We start from the raw sequence: 25,253 nt of genomic DNA on the forward strand, positions 1-25,253 counted from the left end.
CCTTAAGTGAAACAACTCAGAAAGTCAAATAGTACACGCTCTCACTTATAGGTAGATGGTAAACAATAAGTACACATGAACATACAGAGTGGAATAATAAACAATGGATTTTCCAAAAAGAGGGAGGGTGGGATGGGGGTAAAGTTTGAAAAATTATCTATTGGATATGATGTTCACTAATTGGGTGATGGGTACATTAAATGCCCAGACCTCACCACTGTGCCAAATATCCATTAGATTTTATTTTTAGAGATTTAGAAGGTACGGGGCCTGGCGCAGTGGCTCACACCTGCAATCCTAGCACTTTGGAAGGCCGAGGCAGGCAGATCACCTGAGGTCAGGAGTTCGAGACTAGCCCAGCCAACATGGCAAAACTTCGTCTCTACTAAAAATACAAAAAAATTAACTGGGCATGGTGACGTGTGTCTGTAATCCCAGCCACTCAGAAGCCTGAGGCAAGAGAATTGCTTGAACCCAGGAGGCGGGGGTTGCAGTGAGCCAAAATTGCGCCACTGCACTCCAGCCTGGGAAACAGAGCGGGACTTCATCTCAAAAAAACAAACAAAAAAAAAAAAGAAAAAAGAGAGAGAGAGAGAGATTTAGGGGGTACAAGTGCAGTTTTGTTACTTGTACTCCCTAAATCTCTAAAAATAAATAATAACAATAATTTAAAAAGAAGTGTCCTATCTCACGCTTCCTCAGTCTCATTTTTCTCATGTGTAAGAATGGAGATCATCATGTTTTCTTTCAGGAGTTTGTGTGAGGAAAAAATATTATAAGAAAAATGATGCTTCTTACAGTCTTCTGACCTCTGAATATTTTGAATTATTATCCGTGGTGTGGTCTAAAAAATCCTCATGTCTTAAGTTCCAAATTTTGTTTTAATATATATGAGGTTTCAGTATCCCAGATTATTTTTAATAATAAATAAATAAATGTATGTTACTGCAGTTTGATTCTTCTTTAAATTCACACCTAAAATATTGTTTTTTCTTTGAAAACGTGATGGAACACTATTTCTCTTTGAAAATATGGTAAAAATATAATGGACCTTTACAATGCATGTGCCTGTGTTTGTCTTCTACTTCAAACAGCAAGTTGAATAAGAAAAACGTGGTTTTTAACACTCTGTAGCAAATTTTACATTATGTTAAAAGAGATATCTAATTATTGATATATTATGTAATAACACAATGTATTTGTTATAGACATTGCTTGAAACATTAGATAAGTGTCCTATGCTTATTTAAAATTCCAATAAATATAAGTCGATGCTCCCCTTAAGGGCATGTTGAGAGATTAGTTTATAATTATTTGTAAATTTGGGTTGATAAAACAAATAGGCACTTTATACAGATATGATAATATGACAGAACACTGAAAGTCTGATTCCAATGTATTTTTGCTTCACAGGGAATGTATAATCACAAGTTGTATTCATATTCATTTACTAAGATGAGTTTGCAGACTTCACTAGTTCTAGTTGCGTGATTTTGCATGGCTATGTAATATGTAACTAAAATAATACAATGTAAAAAACCCAAGTTGTGTTATGTGTGTGTTTATACACATAAACACATAGCCATAAATATATGAATTATTTTATAATTGCATGGGAATTCTGCTATATATATATATACATATACATACATATTTAATTTTATTATTTTAATCTTCAGAAAACTGTAGGTTTGCCATTACATAATCTGCTGATTATTACAGCTATTTTAGGTGAGTTCATCATTTGATCTCCAATACATTTTTGATAAATTCCTGTGTACACAAGGGGTAATTGAATATAATCTGTGTTAAATTTTGATTATGAACTAGAATGCTTGAAATTCCTGGATATCATGACCTTGACAGGCTATGGTTGTTGTACTAAGCAAGTAAGCCCCAGGAGGTGTTCCAGTGACTCATTTGAATCTCAGACATACTTATCACTGCTCCATTGTGTAATAGCAATTCTGGCCCTTTATGATAACTAGGGATAATTACTTCTGCCATCATTGTAACTCCTTTATATTCCTGTTGAGTATAGCATGAGGAGCCAAAAATGATTAGTTATCAGTCCTGGATTTAGATCTACGTTCTTTGAGACCCTGCTCTTGTCCCCTGGAGATGTGACCATTCTACTTGTAGTTACCTGGACTTTCAGAATTACATAGACTGCGTTTCAAAGAAAGCACATATTTCCAATTCTGTAAGTAGGCTTTTGGTGAGAATGACCAATTCTGTTTTCACTGGTTCCTGATCCTAGTCACTCTTATCTCTCAGCATCAAATAATATTATTAGTGTAACATAGGTACCACATTTTGAAAAACAGTGCTCTAACTTTCCTAGATATTGTTCCCAAATTAGAATTTTAACTGAAACTTTAAAAATCTATTCCAATGATTTATTATGATAGTATCTTCTGAATGATACATAATAGGACAAATAGGTCCTTTGGTTCAGGATGCATTCTTGTACCTTATTTACCACAATGTTAGATTTTTCATCTGAGGTGATGTTTTGCAGGATTTAATTTTATTAATCCAGATATTCTTTGGTGATTCTATACGTGGTGTTCATAGAGAAAATGTTTTCCAGAAAAGGGAAATGCATACCTAGGACACATACTAATCTCATTCAGGACAAATGATTAAGATCTCAAGTTGAAAGCAGTCATATATAATTCTTTTCCACAAAGTGCCTGGTTGATCTATTCAAGGGATATGATATTGAAGGTTCAGCATTGGTCTCTGCTGCTAGTGTGTCATATACTGAGCATTAACTCAGCAGTAGTTAGGTTACCTTGGATAAGAGGGACCCAATGGGGTTGAGATGACACATAGATTACTTCTTGCATAGATCCACTGTGCAAACACTGAAGTGTTAGAAGACTGACTTTCACTGGAAAAGTCATTTTGCACACCAGATGATTAAGCACCTCCTATGTGGAAAGTGTACTCCACAGGACATAGACATAAGACAAAATCTAAATACCATGTTCCTCATCCTAAAGTCCCCCTGCATGGCATTTCCTCTAGCCATCTTGTCTCTGGCCGCCAATGTTCCCCATCCCAAGGCCTTGATGATGGAGTCACTAGCCAAAATTCTTATTTTGTCACTAGCCAAAAATTCTTATTTCCAACCATTTTTCTTTCCAATAAGTAGATAATCTTCAAGTATATGTCCACTAAAACATGTCTGCTCTCCTCAATGCCTTTCATTATCACCACTGATTGAAGCTATATACTTGTAGCGATTCTTTTCCTTTCCACACCAAAATACTGATATAACGCTTTGTGGATTTTCCCCTTCTCTCTCTGCTGGCATATAAAGAATAGCCAGAGAGGTCATAGATATATGCTGAAGGAAAAACATCAGTGAAACAAAGATAGGTAATTTTAGGCCTAGATGACATGCTAATCTAATGTACTATCCTTTCTGGACCTATTTAAGTCAAATCATTTTTTACCTCTTTATTCTTAATGCATATATATACATAATATCTGTACATATTTATGGGGTATGTGTGATATTTTGATAAAAGTATACCATGTGTAATAATGAAAACTAAATAAATGGGATATCCATCACCTCACACACTGATCTTTATTCTATGTTGGAAACATGCCAAATCTACCCTTCTATCTATATGAAATATACAAGAAGTTATGATTAACTATAGTTGCCCTATTGTGCTACCAGGCACTAGATCTTATTCCTTCTATTACCTCTAGTTTTTTACCCATTAACCAATCTATCTTAATCTTCTCATCCCTACTGTCTTTCCCAGCCTCTGATAACCACCATTCCATTCACTATCTCTCTGAGATCAATTTTTTTAGCTACCCCACATGAGTGAGGACATGTGACATTTATCTTTCAGTGCCTGGCTTATTTTACTTAAGATAATGTCTTCCAGTTCCACAGATGTTGTTGCAAATGACAGGATCCCATTTCTTTACATGGTAGAATAATATTCCATTGTGTGTGTGTGTGTGTGTGACATTAAAATATTATTTTATTGTGTATTATTCAATTTATACACATTAAAATGTGATATATATTTAATGTGTATATATACAATGTAATATTATTTATTGACACTTAAATTGATTTATTATTGTATTTCCATCCTACCGTGGATCATTGTTGTAACTCCCAGATTAGCTATCTAGTAATATTCACCTTTTGATGTACATTTCCAGTCAGTTATCACTTAATGTTCTATAGTGAGAGTCTCAGTTTTGACTAATAGCATATCAAATCTGTTTGTGAAAAACAAATAGTGCTCTGTTTTAGGAATCATGGTGTCTGTGCCATAATTTTCCCATTTGGGGCTTTCCAGAGACTCTCTTCAGAGTCCTTATCTACTACAAATACCATAAGAGCCACAAAGTGTGCCAGACCAAGTGGCCTGAGCAGCAGGAAAGGGGGCACTGCAGCCTGAACCATCTGTAGTCCCCTTTTGCATCCAGGTTCCACTTAAAGCTGACAGTTTTCTAATTTATCGGATAAGTTAAGTAATGCAGTATTCCCAAGGTTGCTACATGCGTTCTCCAACATACATAGGGTCCTATTGAAGGTATGGCTACATTCTTGGTAGCAGATTGTTTGTTATCTTGGAGAATATGTTTTCAAATGTTCCAAACTATTGAAACATTGACAGAACCATGAACAGGGCTTGGGAGCAAGGAAGTAAATCTTTACTGCTGAAAATCTCAGTTAAATGCTTACAGCTTTTACTTTTATTAATGATAAGGAAAATGAAAGATTTCAATCCCCCCATTAGCAAATATGGCAAGTTCCAGGCGCTGTACTAATATCTTGTAATAAAGATAACACAGGTAAAGTAGAGGCTGCAATTGCAGCTAATATTTGATTAACTTTTTATTAGTTTACAATCATCCTCCATGGTTTTTATGGCTTGTGGAAAGTCCATGTCCGTGAATAAAATGGGATGGTGACAGGGAACTTCTTTTTGCATCTTTTTAATTTTTGAGATTAGTATATGACATTGTCTCTGATCCCATAGTAAAGGGTAATGAAAGAGGACCAATGTTAGGTGAGTGCACATGTGTGTTTAAGCATTATGGCTTTCACTCCACAGACCAGTGAAGAACGGTGAGGATTTTTTATTGCTCACATGAGCATTCTTTTCACCAGGCCTTGAGGTATTTATTAGATGGGATATATTAAATTTTATGTGTATATATATATATATATATATATATATATATATATACACATAAAATTTGGTTTTCACTATATAAACCATGAAATTTTCCTATTGGAAGACAATTTATTTTGATTTGTTTGAGATTAATTCACACAAATAAGGTTTATTTCATTGCTGTATAATATTATAATAATACAGTACAAATCATTTACATTTTCCATAGGCTTTCTGTTTTGTCCCATGTTTCTATTTTCATTAACTAGATTTTAAAATAAATTTTGTCTCATATTTGATAGAAAATGTCCCTTTTCTTCTTTTGCAGTTTTGTGTTGTTTAATCTTGGCTATGTACTATTCCGTATTCATTTTACAATTATCATTTCAAGTTCCAACAAGAATTATTGCAATATTAATTAGCATATTGTGAAATCTATAAAAACTTTATGGGAAATTATATAACAATATATGACTACATCTGTAGTGTGTATATATATTTATACACAACCATTTCAAAATAGTATTTAATGTATAAATACATTAGCTAATATAAAATTATTTCATACTTTATAATATTGTTTTATAAGTATACAATTTTATAATATAACATTACTTTGAAAAACATGCTATTATATCAAATAATTAATAAACTATTCTGATGGTTAATACTGAGTGTCAACTTGATTGGATTGAAGGATGCAAAGTATTGTTTTTGGGTGTGTCTGTGAGGGTGTTGCCAAAGGAGATTAACATTTGAGTCAGTGAGCTGGGAAAGGCAGACCTACCTTTAATCTAGGAGGATACCAGCTAATAAGCTACCAGTGTGGCCAGAATATAAAACAGGCAGAAAAATGTGAAAAGGTTAGACTGGCTTAGCCTCCCAGCCTACATCTTGCTCCTGTGATGGATGCTTCCTGCCCTTGGACATCAGACTCCAATTTCTTAAGCTTTGGGACTCGGACTAGCCTCCTTACTCCTCAGCTTGCAGATGGCCTATTGTGGGACCCTGTGATCATCTGAGGTAATACTTCTTAATAAACTCCCCAGATATATATATTTTTATATGGATATATATATATATTAGTTCCATCTCTCTAGAGAACCCTATATATACGGTTCTCTATATATATTTATATATTAAATATATATAGCATTCTCTCTATATAGTTATATATTGTATATAAATATATAATATAATATATAAATATATATAATATAAATAAATATATATTATATATAAATATATATAATATAATATATAAATATATAATATAATATATAAATATATATAATATAAATAAATATACATTATATATAAATATATATAATATAATATATAAATATATAATATAATATATAAATATATAATATATATATTTATTAGTTCCATCTCTCTAGAGAACTCTGACCAATAAAACTATTATCTCATTAATACAATGTTTAGAAATATTTCTATAATTTATTTGAAATTGTTCATACTAGATTTATTCATCAGTTGTTCCTTTTTGCGGTATAAATGCTGTTTTAAAAGTTATATTGTATTCTTTTTGCTGGTAAGAAAATAGACTTTATATAACATTTTGTATCTCTCAAAATTCTTAAATTTCTTTCAATATAATAATTTATCAGTGGCTTTTCTGGGCATTCCTTAACATGTAATTATGTAATATATAATTAATAACGCTTTTTAACTTATTTATTTATTTATTTATTTTATTTCTTATTTTATTATTATTATACTTTAAGTTTTAGGGTACATGTGCACAATGTGCAGGTTAGTTACATATGTATACATGTGCCATGCTGGTGTGCTGCACCCATTAACTCGTCATTTAGCATTAGGTATATCTCCTAATGCTATCCCTCCCCCTCCCCCCACCCCACAACAGTCCCCAGAGTATGATGTTACCCTTCCTGTGCCCATGTATTGTCATTGTTCAATTCCCACCTATGAGTGAGAACATGCGGTGTTTGGTTTTTTGTCCTTGCTATAGTTTGCTGAGAATGATGATTTCCAATTTCATCCATGTCCCTACAAAGGACATGAACTCATCATTTTTTATGGCTGCATAGTATTCCATGGTGTATATATGCCACATTTTCTTAATCCAGTCTATCATTGTTGGACATTTGGGTTGGTTCCAAGTCTTTGCTATTGTGAATAGTGCCGCAATAAACATGCGTGTGCATGTGTCTTAATAGCAGCATAATTTATAATCCTTTGGGTATATACCGAGTAATGGGATGGCTGGGTCAAATGATATTTCTAGTTCTAGATCCCTGAGGAATCGCCACACTGACTTCCACAATTGTTGAACTAGTTTACAGTCCCACCAACAGTGTAAAAGTGTTCCTATTTCTCCACATCCTCTCCAGCACCTGTTGTTTCCTGAAATAAAATACTTTACAGACAAGTAAATGCTGAGAGATTTTGTCACCACCAGGCCTGCCCTAAAAGAGCTCCTGAAGGAAGCACTAAACATGGAAAGGAACAACCGGTACCAGCTGCTGCAAAATCATGCCAAAATGTAAAGACCATCGAGACTAGGAAGAAACTGCATCAACTAATGAGCAAAATCACCAGCTAACATCATAATGACAGGATCAAATTCACACATAACAATATTAACTTTAAATGTAAATGGACTAAATGCTCCAATTAAAAGACACAGACTGGCAAATTAGATAAAGAGTCAAGACCCATCAGTGTGCTGTATTCAGTAAACCCATCTCACGTGCAGAGACACACACAGGCTCAAAATAAAAGGATGGAGGAAGATCTACCAAGCAAATGGAAAACCAAAAAAGGCAAGGGTTGCAATCCTAGTCTCTGATAAAACAGACTTTAAACCAACAAAGATCAAAAGAGACAAAGAAGGCCATTACATAATGGTAAAGGGATCAATTCAACAAGAAGAGCTAACTATCCTAAATATATATGCACCCAATACAGGAGCACCCAGATTCATAAAGCAAGTCCTAAGTAACCTACAAAGAGACTTAGATTCCCACACAATAATAATAGGAGACTTTAACACCCCACTGTCAACATTAGACAGATCAACGAGACGGAAAGTTAACAAGGATACCCAGGAATTGAACTCAGCTCTGCACCAAGCGGACCTAATAGACATCTACAGAACTCTCCACCCCAAATCAACAGAATATACATTTTTTTTCAGCACCACACCTATTCCAAAATTTACCACATAGTTGGAAATAAAGCTCTCCTCAGCAAATGTAAAAGAACAGAAATTATAACAAACTGTTTCTCAGACCACAGTGCAATCAAACTAGAACTCAGGGTTAAGAAACTCACTCAAAACTGCTCAACTACATGGAAACTGAACAACCTGCTCCTGAATGAATACTGGGTACATAACGAAATGAAGGCAGAAATAAAGATGTTCTTTGAAACCAACGAGAACAAAGACACCACATACCATGCGTCTCTGGGACGCATTCAAAGCAGTGTATAGAGGGAAATTTATAGCACTAAATGCCCACAAGAGAAAGCAGGAAAGATCCAAAATTGGCACCCTAACATCACAATTAAAAGAACTAGAAAAGCAAGGGCAAACTCCTTCAAAAGCTAGCAGAAGGCAAGAAATAACTAAAATCAGAGCAGAACTGAAGGAAATAGAGACACAAAAAACCCTTCAAAAAATTAATGAATCCAGGAGCTGGTTTTTTGAAAGGATTAACTTCTTATTAAACTAACTGTTTATTTTCTGTCATTAGGGCACTGAATTTTTTCACATGACAAAAAAAGGTATATTAATTACCCTGGGCTTATTCCAGATATTAAAAAAAAAGCTTTCAAACTTTGACAACTTTTTCTTATATTTGCCCCAAAGTTTTTTTGGTGTCTGTTTGTAGACGTGTTTTATCAAATTAAGTAAATTAATAATATGTTTATCTCCTTTAATTTACTAATGTGTTATGTAAATTAATTTTCTTATACTAATCCAACTTGGCATTCCTGAGTAAACTCAGTCATTAATTGAAAATCTACTATCTTAAATTGATATTTTTCACCAATGTATTTGTGAACATAAAATTTTGTTGTATGAGGAGAGTATTCTGAAAATTCTTAATAGTATAATTCCTGGCATCAACAACATTTAATTTACGGTTCTACGTTACTTTTTCTAATAACTAAAATAATTAGGGCTAAATGTAGAGAGATTATTTTTCCTTTTATAGCTTCTTCTCGTGGTTATCCTTTCATGTAATCTCTCTACATTTTATTTTCACTACTAATTAAAGAAAATTCACCAGGGTAATAAGAGTAGGTGAGATAGAATGTGAAACTTTTAAATTTGGCTAATAGTGTTCAGTTTTTGTTTTTCTTGGAAGTAAAAAATATTGTTCTTAGTGTGTTTCTGCTACCTTAAAGTAACTTAGTTCTTGTTTTATAATTTACATATTTGTTTGAATATTCTTATTGAATAAATTGCATCAATTTCTTTAAAAATAATACTCATTAAGATTTATAATCCTATAAAAGGATACATAATAATTAATGTCCATCTGCCATTCTATCAATATATATCTAGATATTTGTCTATTTACAAATCTACCTATGTATAGACATTAATTATTAACATTATTAATGTTTAGACCCTGCCAAAATAAATGCATTTTTTCTTTACATAAGTATGTATTTATATCAAAGCTTATTATATTCATATCTGTAGTTTGCATAATCAAGCATATGCATGAAAGCACATACATCACTTTAAAAATATGTTCTCCTATTAATAGAAAAGAATAATCATCACGCTATCAATTAGGTGTCGCAATCACTTCCAAATTTGAGGTTAATTATTTGTGGCAAGACATGATGCTCAATAAATCTTTACAGAATGAAGCAATTAATATTCTACTTCATTGAAATTTTTGGCACCAATTGAGAAACTATAATTGTTACAAAAGAATTTAAACTGTAAATACAGCACCATTATAAAATCAGATATATCTTAGTTATATTAAGATATATTATTTATTTAACTTATTTAAAAACTTATTTATGTTTTGTCTGTTGTTAAATATGTTTTCATGATAATGGTACTTTATTAAGATTTTTTATATGATAAAATAAAAATACTATAATTTTACTATTTTTGACAAAGATACTTTTGCATTGTAAATGAAATTTTAAACATTTAGTGCATAGATAAGTAGACTGCTTATGTAAAAAAATCAGTGGAATCTACAAAAATACTAGAATTAATAAGGAATTTTGAAAATAACAGTAAACTAAGTGAATAAACAAAATTCATCTGTATTTCTATATAATAGCTATGAAAAACTGGAAAATCAAATGCGAAAGCAATTATATTCAAAATAGCATAAGAGTAGAGCCAAGATATCTGTCTAGATGCAGCCAGGAATAGCTCCTCCCACTGAGAGACCAGACCATCAAGAAGACGGGTACACTTGTAGCAGATCTTCAGAAGGAAGACATTTAGAGTGTACAGAGGGAGGATGCAGAATCTGGACTGAGTGGGGTGGATGGTAAGAAGCCTGCACCTTGTTGCTGAGGACCAGGATTTGTTTCTCGTCCTGAGTGGCTCCTGGAGAAGGAATGAGTTAAATAGGCATGGAATGGCCCACCCCCACCATGGATCTCCAGAATCCTAGCAGCAGGAGTCCCCACAACCCCAATGGACATTTGAGCTGGCAGAGAAAACTGCTTGGAATGTTGGCAGAGATAGGACTCCAGGCTGTGCAGATCCCAGAGGGTTAGGTCCAGGAACAGCTGCAATAAAGAATGGCCAAGGAAACCCATCTCCCAAGGCTTGCCACACTCCTCTAGATGGCTTTAGCCTTTGTTGGCTGTTGTATCTGAACAGTACAAGGGTATCTTGCCTGTGGGATGGGGCCAGGCTGATCTGAGTACCCCCATCATTTTCTGGCCTCTCTTAGGATTCCTGTCTGGCTGCATCCAATTTTAGTACAGCCTCAGATGCCCAACTGCGGCACTTCCCAGCAGCTACCAACACAGCTTTTACACCGGTAGACCCTACAAAACCATCAGACTGCTTTTGCAGACAGGCCTGTACTGGCATGTACATGTCCACAGCTTTGCCCCATCACTTTGCCGACATGTAATCAACTGCAGCCTGCCCCCACTCCTTTCCTGGCACACATGAATGCATGAATCTCACTGCCCTTCTACCACTGGTATTTGTACATATATGCAGACCTCACTGCTTCAACCTCTCCATCATATGCACATGTGGACTCCACCACGGCTGGCACTCATATGGACCTTGACATGCCACTGCTACTGGCACACATATATGTGTACAGATTCCAGAACACTGCCAACCTGCTGCTTCCTGCAAGTGAAGACCCTGCTGCCACTGCCTCAGTAGAGCACTATTGCCAGCATCATCCCCCCAGGTCACCCAATTTGAGTGTTATCACCAGTGAACCAGGAACACCTCGGGCTTCACCGTGTAGCAGGTGTTTAAGCACAGGGAGCAATAAAACAAAGCCATGGACCTAATCACAGCACCCTAGGTTAGGGTACACATCCCAGGAGTGCTGAGCTAAGCCTTTGACAGTAAAATTATCCAGAAACGAAGCTGCATTAGTCCGTTTTCATGCTGCTGATAAAGATATACATGAGACTGGGCAATTTACCAAAGAAAGAGGTGTACTGATCTTACAGTTCCACATGGCCGGGGAGGCCTCACAATCATTGTGGAAGGCAGGAGAAGCAAGCTGCATCTTACATGGATGACAGCAGGCAAAGAGCTTGTACAGGGAAGCTCACATTTTTAAAACCATCAGATCTCGTGAGACTCATTGACTATCAAGAGAACAGTGCAGGAAAGGCCCATCTCTGTAATTCAATCACCTCCAACTAGGTTCCTCCCATGACATGTGGGAATTATGGGAGTCACAATTCAAGATGAGATTGAGGTGGGGACACAGCAAAACCATATCAAAAGCCAATCAAACAACCCAACTTATATCTTTTATATTCTTTGCTGCCCTCAAGGTTTTGACTTACATCAGTCAAATCCTCGACGGCAGCAAAGAATATAAAATAACAAACTCCATCCAAAGGACAGCAACTTCAAACATTAAAGGAACATCAACCCACACAGATGAGAAAGGACCAGCACAAGAACTGTGACAACTCAGAAAGCCAGAGTTTCTTCTTACTTCCAAACGACCACATTAGCTTCCCAGGAATAGTTCTTAACCAGACTGAAATAGCTAAAATGACAGACATAGAACTTAGACTTTTTACGGCAATGAAGACCATTAAGATTCAGGAGAAAGTGCAAACCTATCCCAAGGAATCTAAGGAATACAGTAAAATGATTCAAGAGCTGAAAGATGAAATAAACATTAAAAACACCTGAATTTTTAGAGCAAAAAATTCATTTTAAGAGTTGTATAGTGCCACCAGAAGTATTAACAGCAGAATAAATTAAGCTAAAGACAGAATCTCACAGCTCAAAGGCTGGTTCTTCAAATCAATTCAGTCATACAAAAATAAAGCAAAAAGAATAAAAATGAATGACCAAAGTCTCTGAGAAATTTGGAATTACGTAAGGAGATCAAGATTAGCGAGTCATTGGCATGTCTGAAAGAGAGGGAGATAGAGTAAGGAACTTGGAAAACATGTTTGCAAATATTGTCCATGAAGATTTTCCCAACATTGCTAGAGGGGCTAGATTGAAATTCAAGAAATTTAGAGAAGCCCTGCAAAAAATAGTACAAGAGGACCATCCGCATGACACATAAACATCAGATTCTCCAAGGTCAACGCAAAAGAAAAAAATATTAGAAATAGCTAGAGATAAGGGGCAGGTCACCTTACAAAGGGAACCCCACCAAGCTAACAGTGGAATTTTCAGAAGAAATTCTAGAAGCCAGAAGGGATTAGGGTCAGTTATTCAGTATTCTTAAAGAAAATGAATTCCAACCAAGAATTTCATAATCTGACAAACTAAGCTTCATAATTGTAAAAGAAATAAAATTCTTTTAGACAAGCAAATACTAAGGGAAGTTTGTACCACCAGACCCATACAATAGGTCGTTAAGGGAGTGCCAAACTTGGAAACGAAATAATATTATGAACTACCACATAAAGAGTTAAGTACATAGACCATGGGTACTATACAGTAAGTACACAGTCAACTCTACATAATAACCAGCTAATACAATTACAGGATCAAATTCACAGTTTATCAATATGAATCTTAAATGTGAATGGGATAAACACTCCATTTAAAAGCCACAGAGTGACACATTAGTTTTAGAAGCAAGACCCAACTTTGTCCTGTCTTCAAGAGACCCATCTCACATGCAGGGTCACTCACAGACTTAAAGTAAAAGCACGGAGCAAAATCTATCAAACAAACAAAAAATAACGAAAAGCAGGGGTTGCTGTTCTAATTTTAGACAAAACATATTAAACCAACAATGATTAAAAAGGACAAAGAAGGAATTACATGATAAAGTGTTCAATTCAACAAGAAAATTTAAGTTTCTTAAATGTATATGCATACAACAATGGAGCAACCAGATTCATAAATCAAGTTCTTACAGACCTATAAAGACATTTAGATAACCACATGATAATAGTGGGAGGCTTCAACACCTCACTGATAGTATTCAAGATATTGTTGATGCAGAAAAGTAACAAAGACATTTGGGACCTAAATTTAACACAACAAATGTACTAACAGATAGCTGCAGGACACTCCACCCCAAAACAACAGCATATGTACTATTCTCATCAACACATGGCATATACTCTGTTAATCATAAAGCATAAAGTAATTTTCAACAAATTTAAAATGACTGAAATAATATCAACTACAATCTCAATCTTAGAGCACAGCAGAAAATAAAGATGGAAATCAATTCCAGAAATATCTTTCAAAATCATACAGTTACATGGAAATTAAACAACCCGATCTTGACTGATTTTGGGGTAAACATTAAGATTAAGGCAGCAATCAAGAAATTCTTTGAAACTATGAAAACAAAGATACCACCTACCAGAATCTTTGAGACACAACTAAAGCACTGATAAGATGTAAGTTTTTAGCACTAAATATCTGCATTAACATTAAAAAAAGTTAGAAAGATCACAAATTAACAACCTAACATCACATCTAGAGGAAATAGAAAAGCAAAAACCAACCTCAAAGCTAGAAGAAGAAAAGAAATAGCCCAAGCCAGAGCTGAATTGAACAAAATTGAGATGTAAAAAAAGACACAAAAGATTAAAGAAACTAAAAGTTTGCTTTTGGAAAAATAAATAAAACAGACAGACTCCTAGCTAGACTAACAATGGCAAAAAAGAGAGAAGATCCAAATAAACATAATCAGAAATGATAAAGGGGGCATTAACACTGAAAGCATAGAAATACAGAAAACCCTCAGAGGCTATGACCATCTCTGTGCACACAAACTAGAAAACCTAGAAGAAATGGATGAGTACCTGGAAACATACATCCTCCAAAGACTGAACCAGGAAGTTGAAATCTTAGACCAATAACAAGTTCAGATTTTGAAACAATGAGAAAAAATCTTACCAAACAGAAAAAGCCCCAGACCACATGTATTCACAGCCAAATTTTACCAGATACATAAAGAAGAGCTGGTATCAGTCTTACTGAAAATATTTCAAAAGATTCAGATGGAGGGATTCCTCCCTCATTCATTGTGTGAACCCGGCCTCATTTTGATACCAAAACCTGGTAAAGACACAATGAAAAAGGAAAACTTCCATCCAAAATCCCTGATGAACACAGAGGCAAAAATCCTCAACAAAATGCTAGCAAACCAAATCCAGCAGCACAACAATAAGCCAATCAACAACAATCAAGTAGGCTTTATTCTTGAGATGTAAGGTTGGTTCAACATAGGTGAATCAACAGATTTGTTTGACTACTTAAGCTAAAGTAAAAACAAAAACACATGATCATCTCAATAGATGCGGGAGATGCTTCCAATAAAATCAACACCCCTTCATATTAAAAACCCTCAACAAACTAGGAATCAATGGAACATATATCAAAACAATAAGAACCATCTATGTCAAACCCACAGCCAACATCATACTATATGGGCAAAAGCTGGCAGCATTTCTCTAGAGAACTGGGACGAGACAAAGAGGCCCACTCTCAGTCTCACAACTCCTATTCAATACAGTTCTGAAAGTCCTAGCCAGAACAATCAGGTGAGAGAATGAAATAAACCACATTCAAATACAAAGAGAGTAAGTCAAATTATCTCTTCGCAGAAGATGTGATTCTATTCCCAGAAATATAAATTTCAGAAGAATTTATTCTATTTCCTTGAAAAATATCATTCGTAGTTTGGTAAGAATAGTGTTGAATCTGCAAGTTGCTCTGGGGAGTACGGCCATTTAAAAAGTGTAAGTGCAAAATCCTTTATGTTAAGCAGAACATGTGAGTGTTCACTGTATTGATAGGTAGTGATTAGTCACGATGACCTACAGAGGGTTTTCAGAAACTAAGTGGAATCAGAAAGCATCCACAGGGAGAAAAAGTTATAGTCCATTGTGAAATATTAAACCCTGATTAATGTAAGGAGAACTTCCCCTATAAGGAGAGACGGAGCTCAGGTAGGATGAGAAGGGTGTCCCTGTGAGGTAGTTGAAGGTATAGAATAGAATAAATTGAAGAGAAATAAGGCCACATGTATAAAGTCAATTGCTTTTAAGTCAGAATACAAATTTAATTCAATAGAAGAAATCTTTTTAAAAAATTGTGATGAAATTTATGTGTACCCAATGCCAAAATGTACCATTTAACCCCTATATCAAATGAAACAAAAAACATTGAAGTAAATAATGGATCTAAATTTAAAACAGTACATTACAAGATTTCTAAAGATAGTATAAATGCCTACGTAATTTTGAGGTGGGCAGTTTCTGTAGATGCAACACCAAATCAATGATAATAAAGAATACAAAATTACAAGTTGGATTTTATCAAAGTTAAATATTTTTTCTCTATATAGATAATAAATAAGCAAGCCCCGGATTATAGATAATATAGTCTTATTATAAATATCTAATAGATCTATATAGAACTTATTATTCAAGAATTAAAATGCCAGAAAAAAATGGGCAACAGAGTTAAACAGATATTTCACAACAACATGAAGAAGAATGGCCAACACACACAAAAAATATAATCTACATAATTAGCCTTAAGGAAAATGCAAGTTAAAACCATATTTCACAACCACTACAATGGCTAAAATAAAAAATAAATAAATAAGACAGACAACATCAAGTTTAGGAAGCATGAAAACGCTCAAATATTGCTGATGGAAGTATAAAATAGAAAAATCACTTTGGCAAACTGTTGAACAGATTTTTGTATAGTTCAAGATGCATCTACTCTGTGACTCAGTAATTATTATTCTAGGTGTTTATCCAAGAAGAAGGAAAACTAGTGTTCATAGATAAAAATTCTTGCTCCATAGCATTTATAGTAGTCTTATTTATAATAACCTAAAAATGAAAATGACCCAAATATCCACAAACAAGAATGAATTAACAAATGGTGGTATATTCATACAATGGAATACTAATCAGTGATAAAAATTAAGGAACTACTATTACACAGAATAATATATGGATTAATTATGAAAACACATTGAGTGAAAAAAGCCAAATACAAAAGAATGCATACTGTATAGTATTATTTATAAGAAATTCAACAACATAAAACACTATCTTTGGTACAAATAAATGAGAATAGTGGTTAGCCTTTTGGTCTTTATATAAGAGAGAGCATTATGAGTGAAATATCATGAGTGATGAAGATGTTCTTCATATTCTAGATGCTAGTTTTATGCACATATTTTTAAATTAATGGTGTTGCATGCTATCTAAAATATCTTAGCCTTCCTCAAAGCTGCACAGTTTCTTTCTCTTTCTCTTTTGTCCTAAAAGCATCATGTTTTAGCTTTCATGGAAAAAAATATTTTTGACTGTGCCATGAAATAGTTAATATTTTTGTTTTTTCTGATAATATTCAGTTACTCCACCCCAATTTTGTGAAAATATCTTACTTTGTCCACTGAACTGAATTAGTGCCTTGCTTGAAAATCAAATGCCCATGTATTTGTGAATCTGTTTCTATACACTCTTTTAGGCTAACACTGCTATTCCAGTAGTTCTATCTCAATTATTGTAATTTTATAATAAGTCTTAGAGTCTGCCAGTATAAATTTTCTGCTTTTCAAGATTTTCTTGGTTACCCTAGACTATTTGTATTTTCATACACATTGTAGGATTACTTTGTCAATTAATATAAATAACATTTGAAATTGTTATTAGGACTATATTAAATATATATTAATTTGGTAAGAATTTAAGTCTTAAAATATTGCCTTTACCAATTCTGTCCCATGGTTTCTCCTATGTAATCCCTGGTGCCTCACTTCTTCTATAGCTTCATAGAATTGATTTAGCTCCTTTTTTTTTCTCGCTTTTTTACATTTGTGAAGTACATTAGTTTCCTATTGCTGCCACAGCAAACCACAATTCTAGTGGCTTAAAACAGCACAAATGTATTATCTCTCAGTTTTGAAAGTCAAAAATCTCAAAATGGTTTCTGTCTCTTCCCTTTACCTTTGTTTCTGTCATCATTATATGCCCTTCTCCAACTCTGAATTTTCTGCATCCATCTTATAAGGATCTTTGCAATTATATTGACTATAGCCAGATAATTCAGGTTAATCTCCCTGCCTCAGGGTCCTTAATTTAGTAACACCTAGGAAGTCCACTTTTCCATCTGAAGTAACAGACACACAGGTTTGGGGAATCAGAATGTGAACATTTCTGCAGGAGTGAAGAGACATTGTTTTGCCTACCACACTGTTTTAGCAGAAAATGTGTGACTGAAATGATTTAAAAAATGATCCACATAATACAGGAGTCACAAATTGTCTTAGGGAGTTTCAACTATCCTAAAAAATAATGAGTCACAATTCAAAAGTTTTAATAAAGAGAACGTCATAATTGTACATGCATTTTAGAGAGATCACTTCATTCCAGTGTGACAAATAAACTGGACAGAGAAAGATTATAGAAAAAGGAGCAATTAGAAGACTATTTTAGTGATTTAGTTAAAGATATTCTTTTGTTTTTACATTAGTGGCAATGCTGATAAAGAAAATGGACAGAATAAAGACATTGAAGAGGCTGAATGAAAGGTTTTGGTATGTCTTAGCTTGTGGGTGTTTAATATAAATTCTGCTCACATTTTTTGTATAAGCTGAGTGATTTCACTTTCAGATGCACAGCTTGAGAACAGCCTACTTCCCTGATACATAAAACATTCATTTAATTTGAGAAAAATCTTTATTCTTATTGTTTGATTATTTGATATTATGAATCAGAAGAGTAAAAATTTTTAAAAAATAAGCTACAATTATCTATATATGAATTTTGGGGTGTCACTTCTATCTTCTCACTCAATTTTAAAAACAGCATCGAATCAACAATTCCCAAATCCTGACACATACGTCTCACTCATTATTTTGAGTGGCAAACTTTATATAGAAGAATAGACAATGAAATTATGACTCAGTATGTAGACATTAAAGAAGAACCTGAGGGTTTCTATTTTTTTCTTCTTTAGAACGGTAGCTTTAACTGTTTTTTAGAAACTGAACATTTTTAATTTCTTTCTCTTATTTGGGTAGTTGCTGGAAACCCAAGAATTGATTTTAGCACTAAGTTCACTTTTAGTGCTCGTTTTGTTTTTAAGGTTCTTTCATTATTATTATTATTATTGTGTGTGTGTTTTCCCATAAATATTTTAGTGTAAATTTAAGAAAAGTGGCAATAGGGGCTGCGGCTAGGTGTTATCTTAAAGGAGAAATGTCTAGTCTGTTTTTGTGTCAGGTAGAACATTATATAACCTTTAGAAGGTATGTGTTCATTTGCATCAGAAACTCCTTGGAGAAGCAATTCTTTATAACATGTCACCATGTGATAGTTCTTATGGGAAGGCCACAGTTTTTGTCCCCAGGGCCCTCAGAAATGAAATCTGTCAATTTTTTTCTTGACTGACATTAAATTTCCGTGTTCCTCAGTCTTAAAATTAAGGTTTAATAACTCCCTCTTGGCAGCAGCTGAACTAGAGATTCCAAGGTACTTAGAGAAATCTCAAATTGTTCACTATGTATCCAATCTTCAATAAGGCAAAATGCCACCTTTTTCAAATTAAGGCCTTGCAGTCTCCCTGAGTAGCATGGGAATCATCTAGCTATGCAAATTGTAGTCTACTCATGTCTATATAAGAGTTGCCTAGAGGAGAGATGAGGCATGATATGGGCACAAATATCATGCTAAGAAAGGTAAGAAAAGAAGGCAACACTGAGAATTTTGTTTTAATACTATTTTTATACTTATCAATTTTGTCCCCACGTATTTCTTTTGTTGTAATTTGTTTAGTAAAAATATGAAAAATAAGACTTTGTATAAAATGATTTCAAAGTACAAACAACATTTAAGTGCCTACATCATTTAGAGGTCCATGTATAAGTCATAGAAACATTCTGCTTTCACTTTCTTTTAGAATAAACTGTCATTTTTGTTTCGTTAAAAGTTAAGAAAACATATTGTTGCACAATAGTGATGAATAAATGCCAAAACTCGTTTATTTTCTCATAGAGCATAATGTAATTTGATTTTTGGAAATTATTAGCAAATTTATGCACTTGGTCCTGCAAGTGTTGCATTGCTCCACTTGATGGTGTGTTAATGCCATAATCACCACAATTGATAAACTTGATATCAATTGTAATGACTGCATTTTTTGTTTGTGATTTTATTTAGATGTTTTCTCTTTTGCATTTTTTTTTTGACAGAGTCTCACTCTATGGCCCAGACTTGAGTGCAAGTGGCATGATGTAGGCTCTCTACAATATCCACCTCCCAGGTTCAAGTGATTCTCGTGCCTCAGCCTCCCAAGAATCCGGGATTGCAAGCATGCACCACCACACTCTCTTTTGCTCTTTAGCTAAAAGTTTGTTGATTTTGTTTATCTTTTCAAAAAACAACTTTTTGTTATGTTCATTGTTTGTATTTTTTAGTCTAGAGTTCATTTATTTTTGTTCTGATATTTAAATTTTTTTTCCTTTTACTAATTTTGAGTTTGTTTTGTTCTTGCTTTTCTACTTTTTTGAAGTATATAATTAGGTTATTTGAAGTACTTCTCCTTTTTATGTCAGTGCTTATTGCTATAAACATCTCTCTTAGTATTGCTTTTGTTGTATACCATAGATATTTGTATGTTGTGTTTCCATTTTTATTTGTTTCAATAATTTGTTTAAAATTCCATCTCAATTTCTTCTTTGCCCCACCAACTTTTTGAGCACATAGTATTTAATTTCTATTACCTGACTTCAAAATATACTACAAAGCTATAGTAACCAAGATAGCATGGTACTGGCAAAAGAACAGACATATGCAACAATAGAAAACACAGAAGTAAATCTGAACTCATTTTTGACAAAGGTACCAAGAACATACATTGGGGAAAGGACTGCCTCATCAGTAAATGGTGCTGGAAAAACTAGATATTAATACGCAGAAGAAGAAAACTAGGCCCCTATCTTTCACCATATACAAAAATTAAAACAACATTAATTAAAGACTTAAACATAAGAATCTGAAACTGTGAAACTACTAGAATAAAATATTGGGGAATCATTTTAGGACATTGGTCTAGGCAAAGATTTCTTGAGTAAGACCTCAAAAGCACAGGCAACAAAAGAAAAATATGACAAATGAGATTATATTAAGCCAAAAAGCTTCACAGCAAAGGAAACAATCAACAAAGTGAAGAGTCAGCCTAAAGAAAGGGAGATAATATTTGCAGACAATCCATCCAACACGGGATTAGTAACCAGAATGTATAAGGAGCTCAAATAACTCAATAGCAAAAAAGCAAATAATCCAATTAAAAATAGGCAAAAGGTCTGAATAGATATTCTCAAAACAAGATATACAATGGCCAACAGGTATATGCAAAAATGTTCAACACTCACTAATAATCTGGGAAATGCAAATTAAAACCTCAGTGAGATATCATCTCACCCCAGTTAAGTCGATTATTATCAGAAAGACAGAAAATAACAGATGCTAGTGAAGATTCAGAAAAAGGGAAATGTTCGTACACTGTTTTGGGGAATGCAAATTAATACAGCCACTATGGAAAACAGTATGGAGGAAACTCAAAAAAGTAAAGATAGAACTGTCATATGATACAGCAATCCCACTGCTATTTATATACCCAGAAGAAAGAAAATCAGATATCAAAGTGCTCTCTGTATTCACATGTCTATTGCAGCAATATTCACAATAGCCAAATTGTGGAATCCATCTCAGTGTCTATCAACAAAAGAATGGATGGAGAAATTTGGTATGTACACATCATGGAATAATATTCAGCCATAAGAATGTATGAAATCCTGTCATTTGTAGCATCATGGATGGAACTGGAAGACGTGATGTTACCTGAAATAAACCAGGAACAGAAAGACAGTATTGCATTTTCTTACTCATAGGTGAGAGCTACAAAAATTGATCTAATGTGAATAGAATAGTGGTTACCAGAAAGCAGAAAATGTATTGGAAAAGAAGGGGAGAATAAAAAGAGGGTTAAAAAATACAGTTAGATAAAAAAAATAAGTTCTAGTGTTCAATTGCACAATAGGGCAACTATAGTGAACAATAATTTATTGTATATTTCAAAACAGCTAAAATATAATATTTGGAATATTCCTAAAACCAATGTTTGAGGTGATGGGTATCCCAACTACCCTGATTTGTTAATTACACGTTGTATGCTTATATGAAAGTATCACATGTACCCCATAAATATGTACAGGTGTTACGTTTCTATTTCAAAAATAAACTTGATGAAAGGGAATAATATTAGCAAATAAAAGATTATTTTGCTAACATAAAACTAATCTAATAGGTTCTGATAAAGATAAGTTTACCAGCATTTTCAGGTTTTTCATACGAGCCTTGAGGTTATTTCCATGTTATTTTTCATACTTACTCGTTGAATGAAGGTTCTGTCTCTCAAAATATGACTTTAAGGTAGACTAATAATACTAATTATATCACACATAGCTAAACTATAACTCCAAAATATTCATTGTTATTGTTTTAACCTATGGCTAATAATTGAAATTGTCTATATAAGATATTTGATATGGTTTGGCTCTGTGTCCCACCCAAATATCATCTTGAATTGTAATCCCCATAATCCCCACCTGTTGAGAGAGAGACCAGGTGGGAGGTGATTGGATTGTGGAGGCAGTTGTCCCCATGCTGTTCTCATGAAAGTGAGTGACTTCTTAGATCTGATGGTTTGATAAGTGTTTGACAGTTCCTCTTTCAGACACTTTCTCTTTCCTACTCTTGTGAGGAAGGTGCCTGCTTCCCTTTCTGCCATAAATGTAAGTGTCCTGAGGCCTCCCCAGCCATGTGGAACTGTGAATCCATTAAGCCTCTTTTCTTTATGAATTACCCAGACTCAGAGAAGTTCTTTAGGGTGGTGTGAAAATGTACTAACACAATCTTCATAATATACTCTGTACTTAGATTCTCCTATTATTTCCCATCCTATATTTAAATGTAGAGGCTCTACCTAAGTCCTATGAGTTATCCCTCATTTTTCTTTATAGAATTAGAAAATAACTTCTATGAAATGAACCATGCCTGTAGAGTCATGAGATAATAAGTAAAAATTAGGTAAAACTTAGAATAATGAAGATAATTTTTAAAAGGTGTACAATTGTATCATGAAGATAATAGCAGGTAGAATGTGAGAAGGCTTTTCTTATTGGAGTACCAAGTGTTCTTTTGGTAATAACTCCAAATTTAAATTTGAATAGTACATTTAATTTAAATAAATTCTATGCATTTTTCTAGTCTATTTTAATGTAGTTTTCAACACAAATTATTAACTTACTCATATACGTTTGCTTACTTTTATTTGTATGAACTGCCAATTACATATTGCGCTGTTTTCCTCAATTAAATTCTTCATACACTTCACAACTCAGTTGACTTTTACATTAATGAAAATCGTTTTCTCAGAAAACAGAATGCAAGCAAATTTAAAGTGGTATAATAATTTCATTTCTCCCATTTATTTTGTATCCTTTAATCCTTTTTTCTGTTTTGGGATTCCTCTACACAATTTTTTTCAGCCTTTGCTAAAATAAAATAGAAAACTATACATGAAGCACATGTTCAACTAACAGCTGTTTGTTGATCGATTGATTATTAGATTGACTGAGTCATTCATTCTTATTTAAAAGTACCATGTAGAATGCATTTTCTTACTGTCATGAGCCATTTAAGTAATTAGAGTAATATTTATATTATCTAAATCTTAGCTATAAAAGAAATACTAGAGTATTAATTAGTATACCTGTGTTTTAGTTTTGGTCAATTATCAATTTTTACAAATTATTAAATATTTCTGGAAGGAGGTTACTCACCTCTAAGATTATATGGGTATAGTAAATGATCTCAAGTTTTTGGGTTGTTTTATCATAAAATTATGTTAATTTTTACTTTGCAAACATGTTTATCTTAATTAACTATAATGCCTCACATTACACATATAAATTTCATGAATGTCACTAAGATACATAGATTTTCCTAGATCTCAGAAATTAATGAAATATTTATTATGAAAATCAGAGTAATATTTTATTCTTTATTGGGTACCTATTAGCTTTCTATCACTGAAGGGATGTGTATATATATGTGTATATATATCTTTTTATATATATATCTTTTTATATATATTATATATATATATATAATATATACATCTTTATATATAATATATATTATATATATTTATATATTATATATAAGATATATTTATATATAATATATATAATATATATTATATATAATATATATCTTATATATAATATTATATATAAATATATATTATATATATTTTTATATTTATATATCTTTATATATAATATATATTATATATTATGTATCATATATGATATATAATGTATCATATATGATATATATTATGTATCATATATGATATATATTATGTATCATATATGATATATATTATGTATCATATATGATATATATTATGTATCATATGATATTTATAATATATCATATATGATACATAATATATATCATGCATGATACATAATATATAATATATTATATATCATATATCATATATCATATATAATATATATCATATATCATATATTATATATCATATATCATATATCATATATATCATATATCATATATCATATATATTTATGTGAATTTATATTATAAATATAATATAATTTTTATATATTATATATTATTATTATTTACATATAATATATATTATTTTATTATTAATAATATATATTAATATATTATATATTATATAAATATATATAATATATAACATATAATATATAATACATATAATATATATTAAACAATTTTTTATCATTTGAGAAAAATGAGGTGTAAGAAAATTGTGCTATTCGTCCTTTGGTAAGGAAGCTAAAAAATCTTGAAGTCATATTTGCATCCTTAACTGCCATGATATATTGTTTTCCAAAACTGAGGAAGAGAAAACAAGCACATTTATTGATATAGCACAAATGTTGATTGATAGTGTTCTTTATGATCAAATATCTGGTCTTCAGTTTTCTTAAGAACTCAATATTTTCCTATAAATAGTATAACATTCTAAGATTTTTTTCCCTAAGTTTTGAGCTATCAGTAATAAAAGTGACTTGTTAACAATTGTTATGTCAAATGTAAATGGATGCATGTTAATTTAAAAATTTAGATGCCTTGTTAAAAATATTACTTATAGCTGAGTTGCTCTGTGAATCAATCTAATTAGACTTAACAGAAGTAGATAATTTTAATTGAAAAAAATGACTAGAATAGTTTTGAAACATCATTATTAATGTCAGGTATACATAGAAAGTGTATTTAATATTGATATCTCACTTCTAAGAGATAATGTTTTAAATATTA

The 25,253-nt window shown here is 32.6% G+C and overlaps 1 non-coding gene across 1 annotated transcript; it reads right to left on the minus strand.

The window, feature by feature from the left end:
• Positions 1 to 1,673: 1,673 nt before the first annotated feature.
• Positions 1,674 to 1,746, minus strand: LOC115935169 (small nucleolar RNA SNORD65). The gene has a single exon (XR_004070869.1). It is a non-coding gene; the product is annotated as a small nucleolar RNA SNORD65 (small nucleolar RNA).
• Positions 1,747 to 25,253: the final 23,507 nt, after the last annotated feature.

The sequence above is a fragment of the Gorilla gorilla genome, chromosome 5, assembly GCF_029281585.2.
Source record: "Gorilla gorilla gorilla isolate KB3781 chromosome 5, NHGRI_mGorGor1-v2.1_pri, whole genome shotgun sequence".
NCBI lineage: Eukaryota > Metazoa > Chordata > Mammalia > Primates > Hominidae > Gorilla > Gorilla gorilla.